Here is a 23,593-nt window from a genome sequence, read left to right as displayed (position 1 = left end):
AAGCATAACAATATCAGTTTTGGTGGAACATGAGTGAGGCTGTTAGACTTTCAGCTAACTTTTAGAGCCTTTTTGATCATTTGAATGTAGCTGCTGTGACAGTTGTGCACAGCTTGCTGGTTAATTGGATTGACGGCCCGATTACTGTACGTGTTGCATCGCTACAGCAAGAAGGTCACTGTCTGAATAGGTCACAGTCACCGAAATACACTGAAGCTATTGGTATTTTCTTCATCCTTTATGCTGCTGGTGCCTTTAAAAACCTGGTGACTTTTGGATATATTACAATGTCCTTTTTAGGCCAAGAAAACTGTGCAAACTCTTCTGTTAATCCAACACTTCAAACTGGTATATACAGTGGGTACGGAAAGTATTCAGACCCCTTTAAATTTTTCACTCCTTGTTTCATTGCAGCCATTTGCTAAAATCAAAAAAGTTCATTTTATTTCTCATTAATGTACACTCAGCACCCCATCTTGACAGAAAAAAACAGAAATGTAGAAATTTTTGCAAATGTATTAAAAAAGAAAATCTGAAATATCACATGGTCATAGGTATTCAGACCCTTTGCTGTGACACTCATATTTAACTCACATGCTGTCCATTTCTTCTGATCCTCCTTGAGATGGTTCTACTCCTTCATTGGAGTCCAGCTGTGTTTAATTAAACTGATTGGACTTGATTAGGAAAGGCACACACCTGTCTATAAGACCTTACAGCTCACAGTGCATGTCAGAGCAAATGAGAATCATGAGGTTGAAGGAACTGCCCAAGGAGCTCAGAGACACAATTGTGGCAAGGCACAGATCTGGCCAAGGTTACAAAAGAATTTCTGCAGCACTCAAGGTTCCTAAGAGCACAGTGGCCTCCATAATTCTTAAATGGAAGAAGTTTGGGACGACCAGAACTCTTCCTAGACCTGGCCGTCCAGCCAAACTGAGCAATCGTGGGAAAGGAGCCTTGGTGAGAGAGGTAAAGAAGAACCCAAAGATCACTGTGGCTGAGCTCCAGAGATGCAGTGGGCAGATGGGAGAAAGTTCCACAAAGTCAACTATCACTGCAGCTCTCCACCAGTCAGGGCTTTATGGCAGAGTGGCCTGACGGAAGCCTCTCCTCAGTGCAAGACATATGAAAGCCCGCATAGAGTTTGCCAAAAAACACATGAAGGACTCCCAGACTATGAGAAATAGGATTCTCTGGTCTGATGAGACGAAGATTGAAGTTTTTGGCATTAATTCTAAGCGGTATGTGTGGAGAAAACCAGGCACTGCTCATCACTTGCCCAATACAATCCCAACAGTGAAACATGGTGGTGGCAGCATCATGCTATGGGGGTGTTTTTCAGCTGCAGGGACAGGACGACTGGTTGCAATTGAAGGAAAGATGAATGCGGCCAAGTACAGAGATATCCTGGAAGAAAACTTCTTCCAGAGTGCTCAGGACCTCAGACTGGGCCGAAGGTTCACCTTCCAACAAGACAATGACCCTAAGCACACAGCTAAAATAACAAAGGAGTGGCTTCGGAACAACTCTGTGACCATTCTTGACTGGCCCAGCCAGAGCCCTGACCTAAACCCAATTGAGCATCTCTGGAGAGACCTGAAAATGGCTGTCCACCAACATTCACCATCCAACTTGACGGAACTGGAGAGGATCTGCAAGGAAGAATGGCAGAGGATCCCCAAATCCAGGTGTGAAAAACTTGTTGCATCATTCCCAAGAAGACTCATGGCTGTACTAGCTCAAAAGGGTGCTTCTACTCAATACTGAGCAAAGGGTCTGAATACCTATGACCATGTGATATTTTAGTTTTTCTTTTTTAATAAATTTGCAAAAATTTCTACATGTCTGTTTTTTTCTGTCAAGATGGGGTGCTGAGTATACATTAATGAGAAATAAAATGAACTTTTTTGATTTTAGCAAATGGCTGCAATGAAACAAAGAGTGAAAAATTTAAAGGGGTCTGAATACTTTCCGTACCCACTGTATATAATCTAAAAGATCCATTGTCAACCAGATAAAAACAACACTGCTCCCTGAAGAGCTGACATTTAGGAGATGGCCTGGTTTTTACCAATTGCAATAACAGAGTTTACTAAATAAATGCTTGACTGCCTGCACTTGATAATATTAACTGTATGAATTTAAGCTTCATTTACCTAAATTTGTTCTGTTTCCTTCATCTTGCATTTGAATACATTTGCTTGCATTTGACATATTCTGTCAAGTTGCATGTACATTGTTTTAATATTTGACATCTGACAATGTATGTAATACACTAATTAATGGTCTGTTACAAGTTTAAAAAGTGAATCCATACTCTGTAATAAAATTTCAAATTCAGTGATAAGGTTAAAAGATGTGTGTTGTCATGAGAAACAATTCATAAGATGTGTTTAACACAGTAAAGTAACGGTCCAGACTCATATTCTTCATATAAAGTGTGAATGAGGTTTAATTCACTCATTGTTTATTTCATTACTTCTTGTTAAAAGTTAAGCTGTAATAATATTACCAGTGATGTACAAAGTGGTCTTAATCTGCTGCCAGACATCGATTGCTTTCATCAGCACCCACATAGCGCGGGGAGTGAAGACCCTCACTGAGGTAGCATCACCAAGTCATTCTCGTGATTATTTCTCCCTGACTCTCAGGTACGTTGTCTGTGTTTTATGCTGCTAAAGTGGTCGTCATAATTTCCTTCTACAAGGTCAAGTATGGAGAGAATGTGTGCGTCATGTTTTGAATGAAGTTATGCAGAGTAAGTTGAAGTGTGTGTGTGTGTTAGTGCTTCCCATAGACTGAATGTGAAAATGGACGTAGACTCCGGGTCTCAAATTTGAAGCCAATGTTGAAGTGCCTTAAACCTGCATTCTATCTAATGTCTAATGACCGTCAGGGGGCAAAAAGAAGTCTGATCATAATGAAGTCTATGTGAAAATGTTTCTACTTCTCACTTGATTTATTGTTGATTTATAAGTTATGGTCCATTTAGAGAAAAATAGACCATAGAGCAGGGTATGCATTAGGGTGGGGCTACACCACACAGCGACCTGCCTCACAATTAGGATAGAGTCCCTCACTCAAATATGGTTTCTTCTGGTTTCAAAAACCCCAGATGGTGACGGCCAAATTACAAACTCGAGGCTTCGAAACAGCAGCTCACAAACCAAAGGGTGGGTTGTCACTTGGTTGCATCCACTATTTTCTGAATTCACCTTTACACAAATGTAAATGTATTTGACCTAGCTGTTGTTTTGTTAGTAATTTTTTAAAGTCCTGTGAGAGTTGCTGCCTCATGTTGTTTCCCAGACCTGCTGGAGAAAATGAGAATTATGTCTCAGAGAAGTACTCTGTGCTGTTGTAACCTCCTGTAAGTGAGGGTATGTACTCCACTGAAACCAACCTGTGATGCAAATTGTGTCCTTGCAAATTCTATACATATTTGATTATTTATTCGAGTAAACAGTCTCACTGAGGAAACATCACCCTATCCCTCTCGTGATTATTTCTCCCCCCTTTTCCCTGTTTTGGTACATTTTCCACTTGACTGTTTTTCCCTCGTACATAAACCAAGTGTCTATACGATGATACACTGAGATCAATCAGTGTGTTTCCAGCTATTTCTTTGCTCTATGTAATCAAGTCTAAAACTGCTTTTTTTTTTTGAGGGGGACAGCTGTGGAAAAAAAAAAGAATAAGGAAGGGAAAAAGCTGAACTTCTCACTGAAAAGACAATAGCTGCCTCTCTTCTTCTATATCACTCAACACAAGAAAGAGTCTGGTCTGTGTGGAGTTTAGTCCCAGAGGGATGCGATGTAGGGCGGCAGATCTGAGACCCATTGGTGACCCCCTCCTGAATGCATGCCTGGAGGTATGAGTGGACTGGAAGGAGGTCTTGAACTTGTGATCATCCAGGTTGGCCACTTATGGCCTTGTCTTCCTGTCTGACTGCTTGGCAGGTAACTCTCTCTTGTTGTCTGGCTCCTCTTTTTGTCTGCTCCTTCTCACTTTGCTTCCACATGTTTTCTGTTTTATATAAATGTCTTGCCTTTCCCTTCACTTTTCCTCTATTTAAAGCTCTATGTAGATGAAGGTCTGTTATATTCAAATCATTGCCAAACGAGTTCACACAATGCTGATTAAACCAGTGTCATGTGTGAATTCCAGAGAGATACTGGAGTTTTAAATCTTCAGTCTGTGGCGACTTTCCCACACTGCGCACTGGTAGTGATGTGTTTTACATCAACCAGCAAGTTTACCAGAGCTGCAGAGGGTGTTCTGTTGTCTATATGTACATTGTAACTATATCTGAAGGCTCAAAGAGGCACAGACAGCTGCATTATTTCTTGGAGGTTTTACCATGTGTCCCCTTGCAACACAGCACCACCTGCAGAAGAATCCTAGATGAAATGGGTAGAACGTGGGTAGGAACCTTCAGCATGTTATGCTGTCGCTCAGGGGACACATTAAAGTCTGGGAAACAACATGCAGCTGTATGACGAGCTCTTGTGTTGAGCCTCCAGATGTTTAGAGTGTAGGATGCATACAGACAACAGAACATGGTGTCTGAAGGAGGGACCGTTACCACGGAGACAGCAGAGGTATGGCAGAAAAATGTAGGAAGCGTCCAAGAAACATTTCTGATGCTCCAGACAAATAAGAAACTCTGCATTCAGAGGAAGGACTACAGCTGAAGAAGGCAGCAATTGATGGCAAGGACAGACATGGATTACCACTGGTGGCTTTTCCTCGTTGGAGTGCGCTGACAGAAGACCTGGACCCACCATCCAACCTGAGGGGATTTGGCTTCTCTGATTGTTTACCTGAAATCTGCTACATTTTTTATTAGATCACTCAAGTCAGCCAATCAGAAGAGAGGCTCTGAGCCTCAGAAGAGAAGGTCTTATCCTCTCTTCTGATTGGCTGACCTGTTGCAAAGCTGTAAAACCCCAAAGATCTTCTTCTGGATATCAAAACACTGGGAAGGTGTATAATAAGGGACCTTTAATGTCTCTTGTTAAAATTAGCTCAGTAAGGCTGATTAAGGCTGATGTGTTCCTAATTGCAAACACTAAATTAGTTAGTTCACATTAGTTAACACCTTCAGGACCATTCTTCAGGGAAATATTGTTCAGTTTTGAACATGCATGAACCTACACACAGTTTCTTGACCTCCCTCCCTCTCTTGTTCTTCTCTCTCTTTCCACCTCAATGACGACTCGCCTCTGTTTACCCTCATGAAAGATTAACGATTGTCCATGAAAGCCTCTGAGAAACTACTGTTAATACTCCTCATGTCTGACTCGTATCATTTAAGCTGCATGAATGATTCATCAATGGAATGCTCAATGCTCACTGTGGTGTGCAAGCTGAAAAATGATCTTCAGTCTGTAAACTAACCACCAGTTGTAATAGCGGCCTGAGTGGGCTGGATGAATGGATTTGTATGTATTCTAGTGTTTATGAGTGAAAGCCCTCACTCGGTGGACATAAATGCAGCCTCCCTGCAGCATCCTCGGGGCTAGAGTGCCTGGCTTGTCACATGAAATGTGTTTGTTTGTGTGTCTCTTTTTCTGCCAGATTTAATATGCTGCAGGTGTCAAAATGTCTGTATTTATGGGGCATCTGGTGTGTGAGTGTCTGGGATGCACGCGTCCAGCTGGGGATCTCTGCTGCATGTCACCAACCACCCCCCACCCCACTCTCCCTGCATTTCCTGTTCGCATCTCTGCTCTCTCTATCATAGCAAGACATAATGCATCTTCAAAAATCTTTCAGTATCCCGCAGCCTGCGACCTCTCTCTCAGACTGGGGTGACACTGTTGGCCGTCGCTTAGCTCCAACCCTGACTTTAGCACTTTAGCACGTTACACCGTGACTTTGTTTGACTCTGTGTCTTGATTTGAATTACAGAGTAACATGTGCTGAGGTTACAGGACTACTACAGAGGTGAAGTGATAATCTGGACATTGAGTCTGAACTGGTTGGCAGCTGCTGGCCAAAATACTAACCAGTGCCAGTGATAATAACAGTAACAGACTGCTGTTACCTTAAAATGTCAAAGAGCGTCATTATGCCTCAGTGCTCAGACTTTGTGTGCCTTCAGAGATGTTACTGATCGTTGCATATTTTTTTAAATCAATAAATGTCATTGGACCTTTTTTGCGCAATAAGTGTTAAGTTTGATAACTTAGTAAGTATAGTTATTGTCAGGCATTTCACGCTATATTTCACACTATATGCTGGGATAGATAAAAATGAGTAGGCTAGTGGAAGTGAGGAGGAATGGGGAACAGGAGGTCAGTTTGCAGTCTGCAACATGGAGAGAAAATGTAAAGAACAGTGTGGTCAGGAAAAAGAAATGCACTAGAGAGTGATGCTCCTTAATGCAGCACATTAACAGTGTTCACTTTCTGGCAGTCAAGCCAGCAGCAGCAGCAGCAGCAGCAGAACGTAAGGCATGGGAGGATGAGGCTCACGCTCCCCTGTGTACTCCAGGGCTAAGTGAGGAAAGTGAAAGCTAGGCTGTGCCATGAAAGTCAAGTTGAGCAAAGCTTTTTTTTCCCGATCAGAGAGTTTTTCACCTGACTTGGCTGCGTTCATGTGATTCATGGTCAGTCGCTCATCACAACAGTTGACAGCTCTTCTCCCAGCGACGCCTCTCAGTCAGTCGCTGCCATGATAGATGCCTCTCTCAGAGGCTTGAAGCCTGGGCTGTGTTTCCACAAATATGTCTCTGTTGAAAAATGGGAAAATACAGAGAATTCAGTACAGAGTCCGGATCAGGTTTTATTTTCTTTACACAAAAATAAGTGAGGAGGATTGAAGTTCCAGTTGAATTTACATTTTGCTGCAGTGCATTTTTGCTGCTCATACATAAATCTACCGGATTGGTTTGGTGCTGTGATTTATAAAGAACAGTGAAATTTTAAACATTTTCACAGCTCATTGAGTTCAACAGAAAATAAAGAATCAATGTTCATCTCATTGTCTCGTCTCTCTCTCCTACCGGCTGCTTAATCACAACTGCTAATCACCTGATAATGTCAAATTAACGAACCCTGGCAAACTGTGTGTGTGTATATATATGTGCAAATGTGTCTGTTTCCTCCAGTCATCTACTAATATTTAAATACTTAACCTTTAAATGCAGAGGCACGCCTCAGTATTGTGTTTGTGTGTATAAATCTGTATGTGTGTGTGTGTGTGTGTGTATGCGTGAGTGTGTGTAAGTACAGCAGTAATTTCCTGGGTCTATGTCAGAAGGTTAATGATGCATGGAGTCATTAATCAAGGCACAATGAGGTGCTGTTGCAACAAGACTTGACAGTTATGTATTGTGTCGTGTGTGTGTGTGTGTGTGTGTGTGTGTGTGTGCATGCACTTTATTTGAGAATACATGTGTTTTCATGTAAATCCCACAGATAGATCTGAACCAGCAATGAACTGATCCCAATATCAAGTATTGTGTGTATTCCTGGTGTTCCTGGTATATATTTGTGGTTTTAAGATCCAAAAACCATCTCGGTGTAGTTTTACATCTCCTCTCTCAGGCTTCTCTCTGGAGCTCGAGCAACAACAGGTCAGTGAGCCAATCAGAAGAGAGGGTCTGAGGCTAATCTGTGTCACTTTAGGGGTCTGTGACGTCAAAAAGTTTGAGAGCCACTGGTGTAAGGAGTAATGCACTTTCATCGGATATTGGTGAGGTTTAACATGACCATTACACACGGCTGTGGTGATTATAACAGTTGTATTATTTTATTGTTAACTTTATCTGCCAAACGTCACTTTTTCATCATCACCACACTTTAAAAACTATGTTTCCGAAAAGAAAGGAAAATTAAAAACAGCATAAAAGATAAAACAAAATGAGCAAGAAGTCAGGATAATACAATGATGCCTCCAATGTAAATAGACCTGTTTAAATTCACCACACTACAGTAATTAAGTTATAATAAAGTGCTCAAGTGTTCTTTTGATTGGCACAAAGCAAAATAGAAATCTGTGTAGGCTTCAACAATTGTTAACGATCAGGGAAATTAGCCAAAAATCTAAAAAAAATCCTGTTAGATTATTAAATTCTGTCTCATTTCATGTTTTATTCCTTTTTCTTTAGGAAACTGAGTGAAGTGTGCACAAAGTGTAAAACATATCAGGTCTCAGCTTTGATGAATGAAAGCAGATAAAATAAAATAATAATAATAAAAAAAGGATCTTTTTCCTGCCTACTCGAATGTTTCTGTAATCAAATCTTTCATCTAACGTTTCACATCCTGTTGGCGGCACAATGAGCCCCGAGGCAGCGAGCTGATTTCCAGCAACAGTCCTCATGGCTTCAGCCACGATCACTTACTATCATTATCGGGGCTTTTGTAGTTGTGCTTCCCTTCAGTATCCAAGATGGTTTTACAGCGAATGTCAGACATCAGGTTTACGAAGGCTCAGATGTACAGAATACAGGACATAGAGGATGTAAAAAGCTCTCGTGTTGGTGTATTCAGGCACATATGGCTCATTATTAATGCATGTATGTGTTTCCATGGAGAAGAGCCAGTGTTCATATCTTCACAATGCATTGTGATGCCTGTTCTGTGCCTACATCTATGTTTATCTTTTACTGTGTGTGTGTGTGTGTGTGTGTGTGTGTGTGTGTGTGTGTTTGCTTTTTATATTAATCTAAACTATCTGTTTTAAAGCAAGGCAAAAACTACACTGAAGAAACTGATAGTATCTTCAAATCTGTGGTTGGGAGTATAATCAAAGCATGTCGAACATTCCCCACCGATGCGCTTGCACACATGTAAGCACCTATGTATCATACAAACTGCATAGTTGTGCAGATTTCCCTCCAGGTCAGGGTGTGGGTTCATTTGTCTGTCAGTCCATCAGTGTGACTGCCAAGGGCTGTGCTGCTGATGAGGGCTTTCTATACATGCGGGGTGAATAATTCCTACTTAGCTGGCTACATGCTGCGCCCACCAGGTCGTGAAAGTCACTTTGTGTCGCCGTAATTGGCAGGGTGAGCTGCCGCATGGTGATTATCCAAGGAAAATCACGAAGGCGTTAGTGGAGAAAGATGTCACACCGGTTGAATACATCTTGTTAGGGAACACGCTCAGTGTAGGTATACATGTGTGCACTGTGGAATATTTACATACATTTGGTGCTGCAGTAATTTCACTACACAATGATGAAAACTTACTGACAGAGCTCCTCTCTTACAACTTCACTCCAGACTGCCTATAGTGGAGGTCAAAGCGTTCACTCATCTCTGTGATGGACTGGCACAAAATGATGATAAATCTTAATAATTTCACTGATCCCAATTCATATGCTGGTTCGGCAGCGCAACAGAAGCACAGAAGCACAAAAGAAGACACTCAGGAAAATGGTAGAAACTATAGTATAGTAATAGTAGTAAGCCGAGAACACACCTACAGAGTAAGATCCCTCAGCAAAGCACACAAAATCTTAGCCGACCCAAAGCATCCACTTTTTACTGGCTCTGAACTGCTACCCTCAGGAAGTAGGTTTTGTTACTCAGCCCTTTCTAGAAACAGAACAAAACAGTCATTCATACCACAAGTAATCAGTTCTTTAAACAAACACTTGAAAGGTAATGAAGGTCTGAACAGAGACACCACATCATCTTCTCTTTATGAGAATACCTCTTATTTCAGTAAGTTTTCATTGTATTTATTTCCCCTTCTTCCTGACGGCCTCTGTGGATTATTGGCCACTATGCACCAATGCTATGTGTTGTGATGGGATGTTAATGTCGAGTCTGTCCAGTGTTCAGTTTCCTTGTCTGATGCCACATGTTAGCCTACATTTGGATGGAGCCATGTGCAATTGTAACACCGATGTGACTGGTGTTCATACTAAGTTCATAAGTATTTTATTTTGTCTGGTTGTATGGTCATGTAATGTTAACATTACACCTACTTAACTTATCTGTGCATTCATTTTGAACATGTTTGCCTCAACAATGTGAGCGGTTAGCTGAACTGATGGACACTAACATGAAGGTAAAATTAAAGAGAGTTAATGCAGCAGACCTTCTGGAACTGGGCGACGTGGCTGAAAGCATTTTTTCTTCCCATATTGATAAACACCATGATAAGGCAAATGTAAAATAATGAAGTTGATGTTCAGTGCTGCATTCCACTGTTGTGTTCACATCAGACAAAACTCTTTCATAACTTATTTTATTAGTTATATATATGAACATTTTTATTGAAGCAGCTATTCTGTAGTAAAATATATTATTACTAATGATTAATATTAATTAGCTGCATTAGAATAGCATACCAGATGTCTTCTAAATGTCCAGTGCGAAGACTTTTATTTTGTTATTTATCCTTTTCACCATCAACCGTTGAGCTAACAGGATAGCATCTACAGGTATCACAGGCTGCTAGTACTATTACAAACTGTATGAATATAAGATTTGTCCCAATTCAGGGGCCGCATCCTTTAGAGGACGTGCTCTATGAAGGTGTGGCCCTTGGTAGCCATTGTGGACCATGAAGGCCGAACCAAAATCAGCTGTGCCTGTACTCACCATTGGGTGGCAAAGCATGGCTATTGTCACCTAGCAACCTTGACAACATGTAACTTCTTCTCACAAAAACGTGACGTTTTAAGGCCCTTGGTTTTAACAGTTAGCTGTTGAACTGAGCTGAAACCCAATACTTACATTTGAAAGTGTAATCCTTGAACTCTCTGTTGGTGTTATTTATAGCCATTTTCATTACTGGCACACAATGAATCTTGGGATAGGCTGGGCACAAAGGATCCAGCTGTCGGAATTGCCCAAGAAAAGAAGGCTGCATTTATTAAGGAGCCTTTGAAATGGGCTAATTTGATGTAAAGTAGACAAATGCATAAGAGTTAAACATGGAGGTGAGGCAAACTCTGAAAGGACCAAAGATGATGGTAACCATGTGACATATTGTACCAGGAGAAGGAGGAAGCTACCAGGTAAATAACGTTAACTATCTGGCTCAGCTGCAGCAAAGTGCTTTGCTAGTGAACTGACATCAGGGCTGATGAACTAATGCTGTTTTAGCCTTGTCTGTCTGGGAGTCATTACATGCAAAGGCTGAAGGAGAGTGTTGTAAGAAGTGAGGAAATTAGAAAGCAGAGTAGCACTTACATTATCAGCAGCTGAGTTTTGTGACAGCTTCCAGCCTACCTGGTTTAATTGCTGCTTTGCAATATGGGAGTCTGCACCATCACCCATTCTCACTCAGCACAACAATATATACACAGCTTTCAGGCCCCACACCTACACAGCCACAGGTTTCCACAATCACAGCGTTCTGCAGATTTTCAACATATAAAACATATAAACACTCAAAAAGTGTATTACAGTGCATTTCTACTCATTCATACACGTTTAATCTGTGACTACACAAAGGTGGGATAGACACAGTGGTGATAGAGTTCAGTCTGACAAGAGCAAATGTCACAGTGGAAGACATGACAAAAACTATTTGCATTGTAGCTATAAAATGTTGATTCTAGTTTGTTAAGTTTTCGTCATGCCACACACTCAGACACAACACACACACACACACATATACACACATATATATACAGCATCACACACACACACAAATCACATTGTTTCAGTGGTAGCTGAGAGAGGAATCCACAGCCTGGTGATTATCGAACTGTCTGTCACTGAAGTTAAGCACTTCAGTTGTTTTGTGTCATGTACACAATAGAGAGGGACTCACACACACAGACACACACATGCACTGACGTACAGTAGCTACTGGTGTGCAGCACTGACCCAAGCTGTCAGTTGAAAGATTCCACCTGCTAGTTAGAGATCAGTCAATCAACAAGACACATGTACTGTACAGAGGCCTCGGGAAGCTTTCACTCCCCTCTGCAAATTTATTAAAAATCTAAAACAGAAATCTCACATTTACAATATTATTCAGACCCCTTGCTGTGGCAGTGTGAATGGTGATCAGGTGTTTACTCTGTGCTGTAAACATCCTACAACATGAGTGGAGTCCACCTGTGAGAAACTGAATTGATTGGACATAGTTTAGAAAGGCATCTGTTTGTGTAAGGTCCCATAATTCACACTGCACATCAGAACAAAGACCAAACCCTTCAACGAGCTGCGACGAACACCCGCGCAGCCAATAGAAACGAAGTATTCAGCCAGGCACGGAAAGTAAATGGAAAGTAGACCTGGAGCCTGTCGCTGTGGAAACGGAGCTCCTTCACAAGCCTGAATTCCCTAAGCTGCTCTCTGTGCCTGAGGGTCTAATGCACCCACAGCCTCTTGCTGCTGCTCCCCCTCGTCTTCTTATATAGGAAAGATACATCTTTGTTGCTGGCAACAACATTCTCTAAACACACAGGGGCTTCCCACGTCATCGTGATGTGTCCACCAGAAGTTCAGAAAACACTGCCTATATTTGCTCTGTCCTCCACCATTCCCGCGAGGAGTGCGCTGACCCAAGTGGTGAGCACAGTGCAAATCTGTTTATGCTTCTGTGACTATTATTCTACATAGTTAAACTATGTTTTGACCTATATTTGGATGTTAAGCTAATTATGGGTTCACATGTAAATGCTTCAGGTTGTTTTCTGATGTCACCCAGTGGGGAACCGTCAGGTCCTTCTAGGCCTTCAGAGAACGACAAACATTCAGCATTTTAGATGTTATGTTTTATTCATCAAAGATTTATAATGGGTGGGACCAAAAACCATAGCTCTAGGTCTTGAAGAAGGCTCAAACATATATGCTACACTGGTGAAATCATCATTGGATTTTCCAGTAGGTGAGTTCGCTGTCTTCACTTGACCCTCCCCGAGTGAAAACTAAACAGAACATTGTGGGGAGACTTCCAATTTGTACACAGCAAACTAACGTAAAAAAGCACACCCAATGTACCCCAGCCTCAGTGACCCCTCAGTTGTGTTTTTATGAGGTATTATGTTTTTGATTTGTCTGTACGCATTCCATTTTCATGAATGTGATATGTCAGTAACCCCTTGAGGGAACTTCAACTTTGACCACCAAGTTCTTATCAGTTCATCCTTGAGTCCAGATATAGGTCTGTGCCAAAGGTCAACGGTTACTGTGACCTCACAAAACACATTTTTGGCCATAACTCTTGAATGAATGCAGTAATTATGATATAATTTAACTAAAATGTCTATAAGGATAAAATGAAGAGATGACATTTTAAATCCAAATGGTCAAAGGTCAACTTCACTGTGACATCATAATGTTCTGCAAAAACACATCTGACTATTATTCAACGCTTTAAGGAAGGGGAGATTGTGACCATATTTTCTGCAACAACCGTGAGGCAGTAATTCAATTTTTTTTTTAACCCCCTCTGTTTAAGCTTCACTTAGAAAACTAGCAAAAACAAATGAAATATTGGCCAATATGTGCAATTAGTGATGGGGAAGTGAAGGGGGTTAAAGGCCCAGCTCTGATACTTACAGTTTGCCATTGATGTTATTGATATTAATTTAAAAGCTCTAACAGTACACACCGACTCATGCTGATAACATGTTGTGAAATCTTTCTGCCTCTTTTGGGTCAAAAATCACTTATTGCACCATTAAATATAATTTCCAGGTGTACTCTCCCTTTTCCCACCTTGGCTCAATACTGACTATCATTGAAAAAAAAAAAGTCCTGCCAAAAAGAGACATTAAGCCGCCCTGGTAGAATTTGTCACCTGACAAGAAAACACAAAGATGCTAAAAGACGTGAGTTTGAAATTAACATGTTATTTTTAAATTGCTAGGGTGACACCATTTGATTATAAATGAACAAACTTTTTAAATGAGACACCTTATTAGCCAAAGGCCACACTTGGAGTGTATCAAGGCCGGAGCTTGTATCATTGTCTGCATGCTCTTATTAAACACATCCTAAAGGTCTTTCCTCTGTGTAAAGCTGTGGCAGACATTGCCGTGGTGCGTTTTGTCATTGTCTCTCTCACTCCCTGCCACAGGTTGTGTTTGGACAGGTTAATTGGTGGAGATTGATTTTTCTCCCTCTAGGGTGCGTGTGCACGTACACGCGAGCACATGTGGACATACATTAATACTGTGGATACAAATGTAGAGAGCGTGTGCTGATATTTGTTTGATCTGTGTGCGTGGGTAGTCAGTCTCATACTGCTCGACAAAACACGCACAAACACAGATGAATGGCTCTGTTTGTTGTTTGCTGCTTTGATTGTCATATTGGCAACTTCTCATTTTGTGGTAGTCAATATCTGCTGACAGGTTCTCAATAACTAAGCGTCTCTCCTCGTATACAAATGTGTGTGTGTGTGCGTGTGTGTGTGTCTGATAATGGACATGTACTGTCCTTCACCAATTCATTCCATGTAGCTATTTGTTTGCAATATGCTGAGCATTGGTGATGAAAAATGTATAAATATAAATGTCCTCTGCATTGTGCAGATCCAGTGTTTTCCTTCTGAAAAGATGTAGTATGATCAAAATCACAAACATTTTAGGGGCTTATTGCTGAAGAACACTGTTTCTTCTTTTGATTTTGTTTTCACAGGTAAAAAAAATATATCCACACACAACACGACTGATATTTCACTGCAGTATTTGATCGACAAGTTTTCTAGATTTATATTCATATTATTTCACTTTCACGATGATAGTCAGAAGTTTGTCTTGAACTGTTGAACTTACTTTTTGTTTTAATTGGTGAAAAAACAAGACAGGAGGGTTCATCAATGTAACACAGACCGAGACAGAGAGAAAATATGAACAAAGAAAAGCAAAGAGAGAGAGAGATACAGGGGCCAATATGTGTGATAGCCCTCTCTTTGCTTTTCACAAGTTATTTTTGCTTGAAATGTTCAAATTTTGTGTTTATGGCAAATGAATCACCATCACCTCCATGAGACTTATACACTGGACGGTCTCATGTGTCCTGCAGAAATGTGAGCTTTGGGGCCAGATCTGGCCCTCCAACAAAAATATGTCCGCCCATCTGAAGCTGAAGTTTTTCCTTCTATAGTTTACACTGAAATGTATTTCACAGGTGTACAGCTGGTGACGTGAACATGACCTTGTTACAATAAAGCTAATTAACGATTAGCATCTTGAACACAGACAGCAGTTAATTGAGGGCTCACTGCTGAAAAAATGTTATTAGGGAACATGAACAACAATATTTTCAATCAGCCATAAGTGCAGAAGGTCACTGTTTATTGAGTGTGGGTAACCTCTCAAGTACATTTCCAGTCTCACAGTGCAACACAGAGAAGGTATACAAGTGTGTGTAGGAGTTAATGTTTAATAGGGGAAAAAATGAATTAATTAATAATAAACACATGATGAAATGATAAAATAACCATTAGTTGAATCTGCTCTGCCCTTAAGCCTACAAGCCTAAAACAACTGCACAGAAACATGGGCAAGATATAGCCAAGCTGCATCACCACTGTGCCAGTAAAACTACTATGTACCTGCCCCCATGAGACAGTGCTGGAAACAAACTAGCCCACAGTTTAACATAATTGCGGACCCCTGTCGTATCAGGTGCATGAACTTTGACATCATGTAATTTCCCGTATAGCTGCACCGTACATGCTTCCACCTGCAGCAGACGTCCGCTCAGCTAGACTACAGTCACCTGTGTGGGTGTGCAGGGCCTGAAATCTACCAAAGACATCTCATTTAAAAACAACAGATAATGCATTCATTTCCATCTGTGAGCTGCCTTTAACAGATTTCTGAAAATGATGTAAAACTTTAGGGATGGACTTCAGCTGAAATGGAGGAAACATCTCATTTGCAGCAGGATGTAATTAATTGCAAACGGCAAAAACAAGCAGAGCCAAGTGAATGCATCTCTTTGTAACAGAATAATATGACAGTGGAGCGGTCAGCTATTTGATCTTCTGGTTCAGTGGCTGAGTAGGATTTAAAGTTGCCGTTGGAGCTTTGGCTACTTTAGAGTGGAACTGTGTACCCATGCTTTTAATTTGGTTTGGGTCTGGGGATACAGTTGGGGAACAAAGAAAGAGAAAATATGAAATGTTTTTGTTTTTGTTTTCCATCTCCCTGTGTGTGTGTGTTTATACGTTTTCTTTCTGTCCGCTATCTCTCACCCCTGGATCCCTGAACTTTCTCTACCTCCCTCTCTTTTCTTCCTCTTTCCATCTGTGGGACTCTATCCATCTCGCTCCATTTTTCTCTCTCTTGTTCTCATTGCCTGACTCTTGATCTCTCACCATCACTTTTTCTGCATCCATCTGTCTCTCTTTCTTCCACTGTATTTCCATTTATCAGTCTCCATCATCTCCTCCTTCTTTCTCTCTCTCTCTTTATCTCTGATTTTCCCTCACTCCCTCTCTTTCCACCCCTGAAATCAAAATCCCCTTTATTAAAATGAGAGACTTGTAGCTGAGCAATACAGTGCATCAACTAAGGCAATCTAACACCTATTACCAGATGGCCGGTGATGATAAAATGTAATTATCAATGTTATCAGCAGCAATGTGATATTCAAATCAATGAAAAAATGTTCAGGTTTGTTAATTAAATGTCCTGTGTTGAATGAGAACAGCATAAATACAGACGATGAGCTCAGTGGGAGGCTGAACATATACGTCCACATATGTGAATACACAAATTAGTATTTGTTTCATGGTAAATTAACTTTTTTTAAATTATTATTCTTTCCCCAGCCCAGTTTTTTCTGCTTTGTTTTTTTTTCTTTTTAACTTTTATTTCTTTTTTTATCCAATAGAAACATACCTACTGACATGTCATTGCTGACTCCATCGCCATCTCAGCTCAATGTACTGCAACTTAAGGTGTAACCACAGACTGTATATAAAAATGGACATTGACTCTGGGTCTGAAAAGTGAAGCTGATGCGGAAGTGCCTCTCCTGAGTTCATGGTCTCAATCTCTAGTTTCAAGTCTTCTTCAATACAACATGATCATTTTTTAAATTAAGGCCCCAGAGGAAAATTGACCATAAAGCAGGGGATGCATTAGGGCGGGGCTACTTTGTGACTGACAGATTGTACCACAAACGGTGACCTGCCTGACAATCAGGATAGAGTACAGAGCAGGTCAGATCCACCTTCTCCTCCAAATATGGTTTCTTCTGGTTTCAAAAAACCAAGATGGCGACGGACAAACTACAAAGTTGACGCTTCAAAACGGCAGTTCACAAACCAGCGGGTGACATCATGGTGGGCTGACACTTGGGTATAACAAATGCGTGCAGATACATTTCCTTTCTGATCTGAAAAGCCATTTTAATTATTTAAGTGGTGCATTGTTTTCATGAAAAGTTTGCTAGTTTCAGTGTCTTCAGTGCCTTTGAGGAAGAAGCAACTCATAGAGAAACAGGCCTGAAACAGAAATTTTTGTCCTGTTGTGTCCAGCTACTGTTGTGATCACATGATCTGCCACCTTGCTGACAATGTCTCATTTTGACATCCCCTGTGATTCTGTGAGATTTGGACGAGCTAACTGTACCGCAGCATTAACGATCAACAAACAGCACATTTTTCACCATTACTGGCAATGTCGGTGATGCGAATTTTAAGATTTTAAATGTAGGTGATTTAATGTTGTTTATTTTATTTTATAATTTTTTTTTTGGTCTCGAAACTATGACCTTTGCCATAAAGTTAGAATTTCTGTGTATTTCCAACCTCATTTTGTTTGGATGTGTATCCACAGTTCCTCTTTACCTGTTGGAGAAAGGGGGACTTTACTTAATGATGCACAAAAGCTATGTCGCTGTGCTCCTGGGAAAAGCTGGATAACTTGTGTGCTGGTGAGATGTGTTGTGCTGCTCTCTTTCCCATGGTAAAGCCAGCACGCTCAAAAGTCATCTCCTCTTGTTTACACGTAAATGTAAATATAGATCATCGCTAATGTGTTGCTGAGTTTTGTCTGGTAAAAACTTATCTAAATTATTTCTATTAAATGGGTGAATGAGTCGCTGCAGGGGACTGGGAGAGAGCTGCTGTTATGGAGTAAATGTGCAAATCCTAATTCCTGCTTTGACTGGTGTTCTTCAGCCTATGTTCTACAGCTGCTCCACTAACATGTAAAAAACATAAAACTTTCACTCACCTCAAAAACAGGAGCACAGACATCCTCATGTTCTGTTAATCAATTAACAAGTCATATTACTTACAGGAAAAATGCTTTAAAAACACCACAAACACTGTCAAAAGGTCACATTCAGTGACTTGAATTAGCTGAGGCGGCACCCACCAGAAGAAGAAGACTGCCAGGAAGGAAAACAGGGACGTAAACAACAGGTTCTGTGAGCAGAGAGATGCAGGAGAGGAGGTGTGGTGGACCTCTTTGGGTTTCCCTTCGTCCCAGTTTGTCCTTACGCGTCCACTCTGTCCACTAGATGTCCTCGGTGTGTCTGCCTGTCTTGCACACCTGTGGCCAATCACCTTGTCGTCTGCTGCCTGTCTCACTAGCTGCATCTCATTAATAATTAGTCTGTCTGCAGTCTGCGTTTCACCTGGATCAGTTTCACCTGGATCGGCTCCTTTTGTGTGGTCATTTATTTCTTGCCTACAGTATGTCCCTACTCCCCTGTTGTTCATGTGTTACTTGCTGGCTGATGGAGCAAGCTGCATATGACTTATTTATGTGCGACTGCTGTCACAGGTGTCCCTTGTTTTCACCTTTTACATACTGTGTGTGAAACTGTAGCTCCACACACATGATCCAAATTAAATAATAGTACGAAATAACAACCTTTCTCTTGCAGGCTGATCTTCCCTTTCTACGTGTATACTGATGCCAAATGTTGTGACCAAATGATAACATCAAAAGTCACAGAAGTCACAGCAATGTGCAGAAGACAACTTCATATTGTGGTGAATGTTGTGGACAGACACATCTCTTTAGTGAGGTAGGTGTGTAGGAGCAGGATAAATGGATCCAAAGCAGCAATTAAAAAATCCTGCTCACTGTTTAAACTGCAATGAGCAATTGATTTGCAACATTCCAGTGCTAGACCTTCTACAGGCAAATGGTTTTTGATGAGGAGTCATATTAAATAGGACAGGCTGTAAGCCTGTAACTAATCACACCAACCCACGTTCAATAGAAAGTAACAATTAACACACATCAATTCACCATATACCAGTTTCCAATGTCAAACAAAGGGATGGGAGACTAGAAAATCCCAAGTACTGAGAAATAAATTTGTCAGGTAAATTGCAATAAAATTAGTACTTCAGGTGCATAAACTGCACACTTAAAAATATATATTCATACAAAGGTCCATTACTAAATGTGACAGGTTACATATTCAGAGTAAAACATGTGAAATGAAAAAAAGGAAATTAATACATTAGTAACGTGTGTTCCTGCCTCGTCTTGTATTAGTGTTGCCAATGGAAAGGCTGAAAATCCATAGCTGTCTAAATGCATGTGTGCATGACCTCAAACTCAGGCCAGCTGACTAAAGTGCGGCACACAGTCAGTGCTCAGACAAATCAAAGCTGCTCCTGATCATCTCAGCTGGTGGTTCCACTGACCACGTCCTCCCCCTCTTCCTGAAGGCATGATATTCCATAGAGGGAATGTGTGGTTGAAATGAAATCCTGCAGAGTGTGGACTTCTTCTTTCCATATGACTGACCAGCCTGTCAGATGAGTGTGAGCTGGGTGGACATGGAGGCCTCACACCACACCTGCAATTCTACGGATATTCACTCCATCTCTTGTTCCCTTCAGTGTTGCAGTGCTCAGTTATGATTATGTGTGAGTAAAACCAGAAGTTCCTACAGGAGATATTATTGTTTTCGCTGGGGGATGATACAGTCCTGATCTGCTGCATGCATATTGTTTTTAATCCTCCAGGTACAGCCAGTATATGAACCATGCTGCTCGAACTGCTTGTTGAAAAAACAAGTTTATCGCAGGCTGCTCTCGCTAAGCAGCTGAGCACATCCACGAAGAGGATGATGTCATAACTGAACAATAGCAACTACATTATCCCCGTGGCCCAGGGGTTCATGGCTGACCATGCAATCCCAACCTCTCTGCAATAATGTCTAGGACCTTTGCTGCATATCATTGTGCCATAAATTGTCTAAATTGCAGCAGTGAGACGTTTTCTTTTTTTTTCTTTTTTATTTAGCCTCTCTTGCACTTTGTCCTTTATTGTTCCACTCTCTCTCTTGCCATACCTCTCCATCCCATCCCCCTGCCCGTTGTTTCTTTAATTATCCTACTCTGCATCCCACTCTCTCTTGCCTCCTGTAACCTACTGCACTCTCATTGCCCTCGCCTCTGCTACACTTGGACTGGTACATTTGGCCTTCTCCTGTTACTCTGTCTGGCATATTACACCTCACTGTCGACTGCTTTACTCTGATGTTGTTTGTTTTTTTTTCCATTCTTGACTGAATGAAACTAAATGATTGCGGGGAGCAAACGCAAAACGGTTGCTATGAAATAGCAGCAATGACACGCTGAATAAAAATGTATGCGATTATACAGCTATTGTGGGGTATTTTTCAGTCCAGCAGACATTTCAGCACTAGTTGGGTTGGCCTGTGGAAAATATAAGAATTGTAGGTCCTAGCTTTTGATTTCATATTGCATGAAATTTCTTTGCCACCTCTCCCTGCAAAAAAAAAAAAAGTATTTCTCTTACCCTTGCCAATGTAAAGGTTAGAACAGGAAAGAACATCTCCCAGAGTATGAGACACAGCTGTGACAGAGTTTAATAAAAGTGCATTATTCTGTTCCAGACAAACAGGATGCACAGGACCATGTTGCTTGTGTTGCTGTGTGAACAGACTGGTTAGACGAGTTTGAAAAGAGCAGGCCAAACTAAGTGTGAGACGGAGACAGGAAAGAGGAGTATAAGGTGTCAGAGAGGACAAGCTGCAGGGAGGAAAGAAGGAAAGGTGAGAGCTGGAGGTGAGAAACAGAGAAAAAAAGTTGCTTTTGAGAAAAAGCAAAACAGATTATTTCCCAGAGGATGGGTGCATCATTAAGACAATACACTTTAGTCACCCGCAATGAAGTCTCCAATTATATTTGAAATTTGCACAGTGATGAGTTAAATGTTATTGTTGCCGTCTCCCACCTGAAAATAGACCTTGCTCTGCGTGATGCAAAAAATGAACTCTTGTTTCTTCTGATGTCTGAGAAAAAATCAATGCTGGTCCTCTAAGAAATGACTTTCTGCAACTTACAATCATTAGTCTAAAGCTTCTAATATTGTCCTTGACTTTAAAGAGGAAACATTTCATGGACTCAGTGGAAAAGTGAAAAATCAAGTCAATCATCTCTTAGAACTGAGCTTGGCGTTAAATTCCTGACTTTGGAAATAGCATTTGACAAAACAGACTCCACTCAAGGGCCACATGCATGCTTGCTCTGGAGCTTTTGACCCAATCACCCTGTCCTCATCAGAAGACTGATCTTTTGTGAAACGTGGTTTTAGAAGCTCTGGAATGTAGTTGTAACCGGTGGGCTTCTGCGTTGTGCTGGTAATAAAGACAGATGTCATAATACAGGACAAGGTGATCTCCATTTATTAATGAGAAAAACCTTTATGTACCTGCTCCTACACAAATATAAATATGTAAGCTTGAAGGTTATGTATGAGCAACGACTAAAAATGCAACAGGAAGCACAACTGAATGAAGTTACCCTGTGGACACGAGAGCCAGAAAACAATACAGAAAAAAACAGTCCAGCCACAACCATTAGCCCACACGAGCATTGCTGTGATATGCTCCCTGTCAATGCTGGCAGCTAGCCAGTTAGCAACAGCAATTTGCTGAACACATTCATAATATTGGTAACAGCAAGTTAGCTAACATTTTTAGCTAACTCTACTGAGTCTCCAATGAAAACAGGAAAACAACAAAAGTGACAACGAAACAATGAAAGCAAGACCAGTATTGACTGTGGTCTCATCTCTTTCTTTGTAAGGGGCCCTTTTAGCTGAAATATGCAGTGGTTTCTTTGGCAGAGGAAATTCTAGATGGTAGCTTTCACCTGAACTCTCCATGCTTCAGTTTGCCATCTCGATTTGTTTCTCTAATTGTGGGAATGGCCAACTGTTTAATAGGATGGGACTTATATGCACCAGGCAATGACTCTATATAAAGATGGACATCTCCACTTCCACTGATGAAAAGCAATAAAACCAACATGTCCAAGTGCTGCCATATTTTGCTGGTGATGTAATTTGGAATCAGAGCATGCACAGTAGCGATCAGGGAGTGGAGACTCGGTATCAAGGTCCCACAGCTGTCATGACCTCACCCTGCTGTTTTAAAGCATCAAAAGACTAATGAAAACCAAACTTATCAGAAATTAACACTTCAACATACATCAGAGTGATAAGAGCCACATAAAACACTATAAACCATTTTTGGGGAAAGTTAATTTGACGTGCAGTTTTTGAATTTTAGTTTAGCCCATGTCACGTATGCCAACATCTTTATATACAGTCATGGGCACTAACGTGAATGCGGGACTAGACCAATATAGAGACCAGAGAAACTCAGATAACAACACATACAGAGGGGGTGTGACTTTGTTCTCTGTTCGGGACATTATCCACTGGATCTTTATAAAGAAAATAGATGTTTGCTGCTTCAGCAATGTGAAAAATCTTGCATATATAACCTTTAATTTACCTTTTAAGATAGCAACACTCAACTGTTCAGTGCTAGTCTGCCAAAGTCTTTCGATTAATTCATCAGGGTTTGATGTATTGAAGGTTCTTATCAACCAAAGCATCTGTGCAGGTGAAGACAGAGCATTTAGCCACATTTGAAACACAGTAGAAGCACAATATAGTCAGACACAGTTACTGTGGAAACAGAAGCAAACTTCAGAGCTTCTACCCAGGATGCACAAATACCTGTCAAATCAATCAGCAGAGTGCCCATGAATGGGGAACAAGCCACAGAAGGCTTTACAAGCATGCTAATAATACAGGGGGAAACAATAGAGAATTAAAAATCCACTTTTAAATGTGTGATAGAAATCACTTTAAATGTCAGGTGAAAAAGAGTTAATGTGGCAAAATTATTCAGATGTTTTCACACCCTTTACAGTTGACAGGTGTTAAAGGTGATGGTAACATGTACATGAGGAGAGCCTAATGCTTTTTTTTTCACTGCCCTTTCAGAGAGACTAAGCTTACCACCACCTAAATTTGTGGACTGATGGCTGAAGCAACATCACAAAATCCACAATCTTCCTCCCAAAGAAGACAAAGTGCATGAGAGGAATGGAAGGGTTTTATGGACAGTGGTTCATTTTGACAGAGACACATTGGAGTCCCCTCTGCTCACACTGAGGAGATGGGAGTTTCTACACTATAACTCCTGCCTGACAAATTGTCCCTTTCTCAAGTTGCATGGACATCACAGCATGAGAGTGAGAGACAGCTTGCAAATCAGAGGAGGTAAAAGTGGAAAGAGGCCTCGAATGAGACACGTATAAACGAGGCAAAGGAGGAGGTTCTCCCCCGGACTGCCTTTTTGTGCAGTTTCAGCACAGTGATTTTCACCTGACAAATAGCCCTGTTATTTTTTCTT

At 41.0% G+C, this 23,593-nt stretch overlaps 1 long non-coding RNA gene across 1 annotated transcript; it reads right to left on the bottom strand.

Moving 5' to 3' along the window:
* Positions 1–12,989: 12,989 nt before the first annotated feature.
* LOC139606269 (uncharacterized) lies at positions 12,990–22,145 on the bottom strand. The gene is made up of 3 exons (XR_011684590.1): positions 18,268–22,145; positions 18,124–18,155; positions 12,990–15,681 (listed from the first exon to the last, which is right to left on the bottom strand). It is a non-coding gene; the product is annotated as an uncharacterized lncRNA (long non-coding RNA).
* Between the last annotated feature and the right edge of the window lie 1,448 nt (positions 22,146–23,593).

This window comes from Trachinotus anak, unplaced genomic scaffold (assembly GCF_046630095.1).
Source record: "Trachinotus anak isolate AG129_WGS33_773 ecotype Australia unplaced genomic scaffold, CSIRO_AGI_Tana_v1 ptg000021l, whole genome shotgun sequence".
Lineage (NCBI taxonomy): Eukaryota > Metazoa > Chordata > Actinopteri > Carangiformes > Carangidae > Trachinotus > Trachinotus anak.
This window is presented reverse-complemented; position numbering and strand designations above follow the sequence as displayed.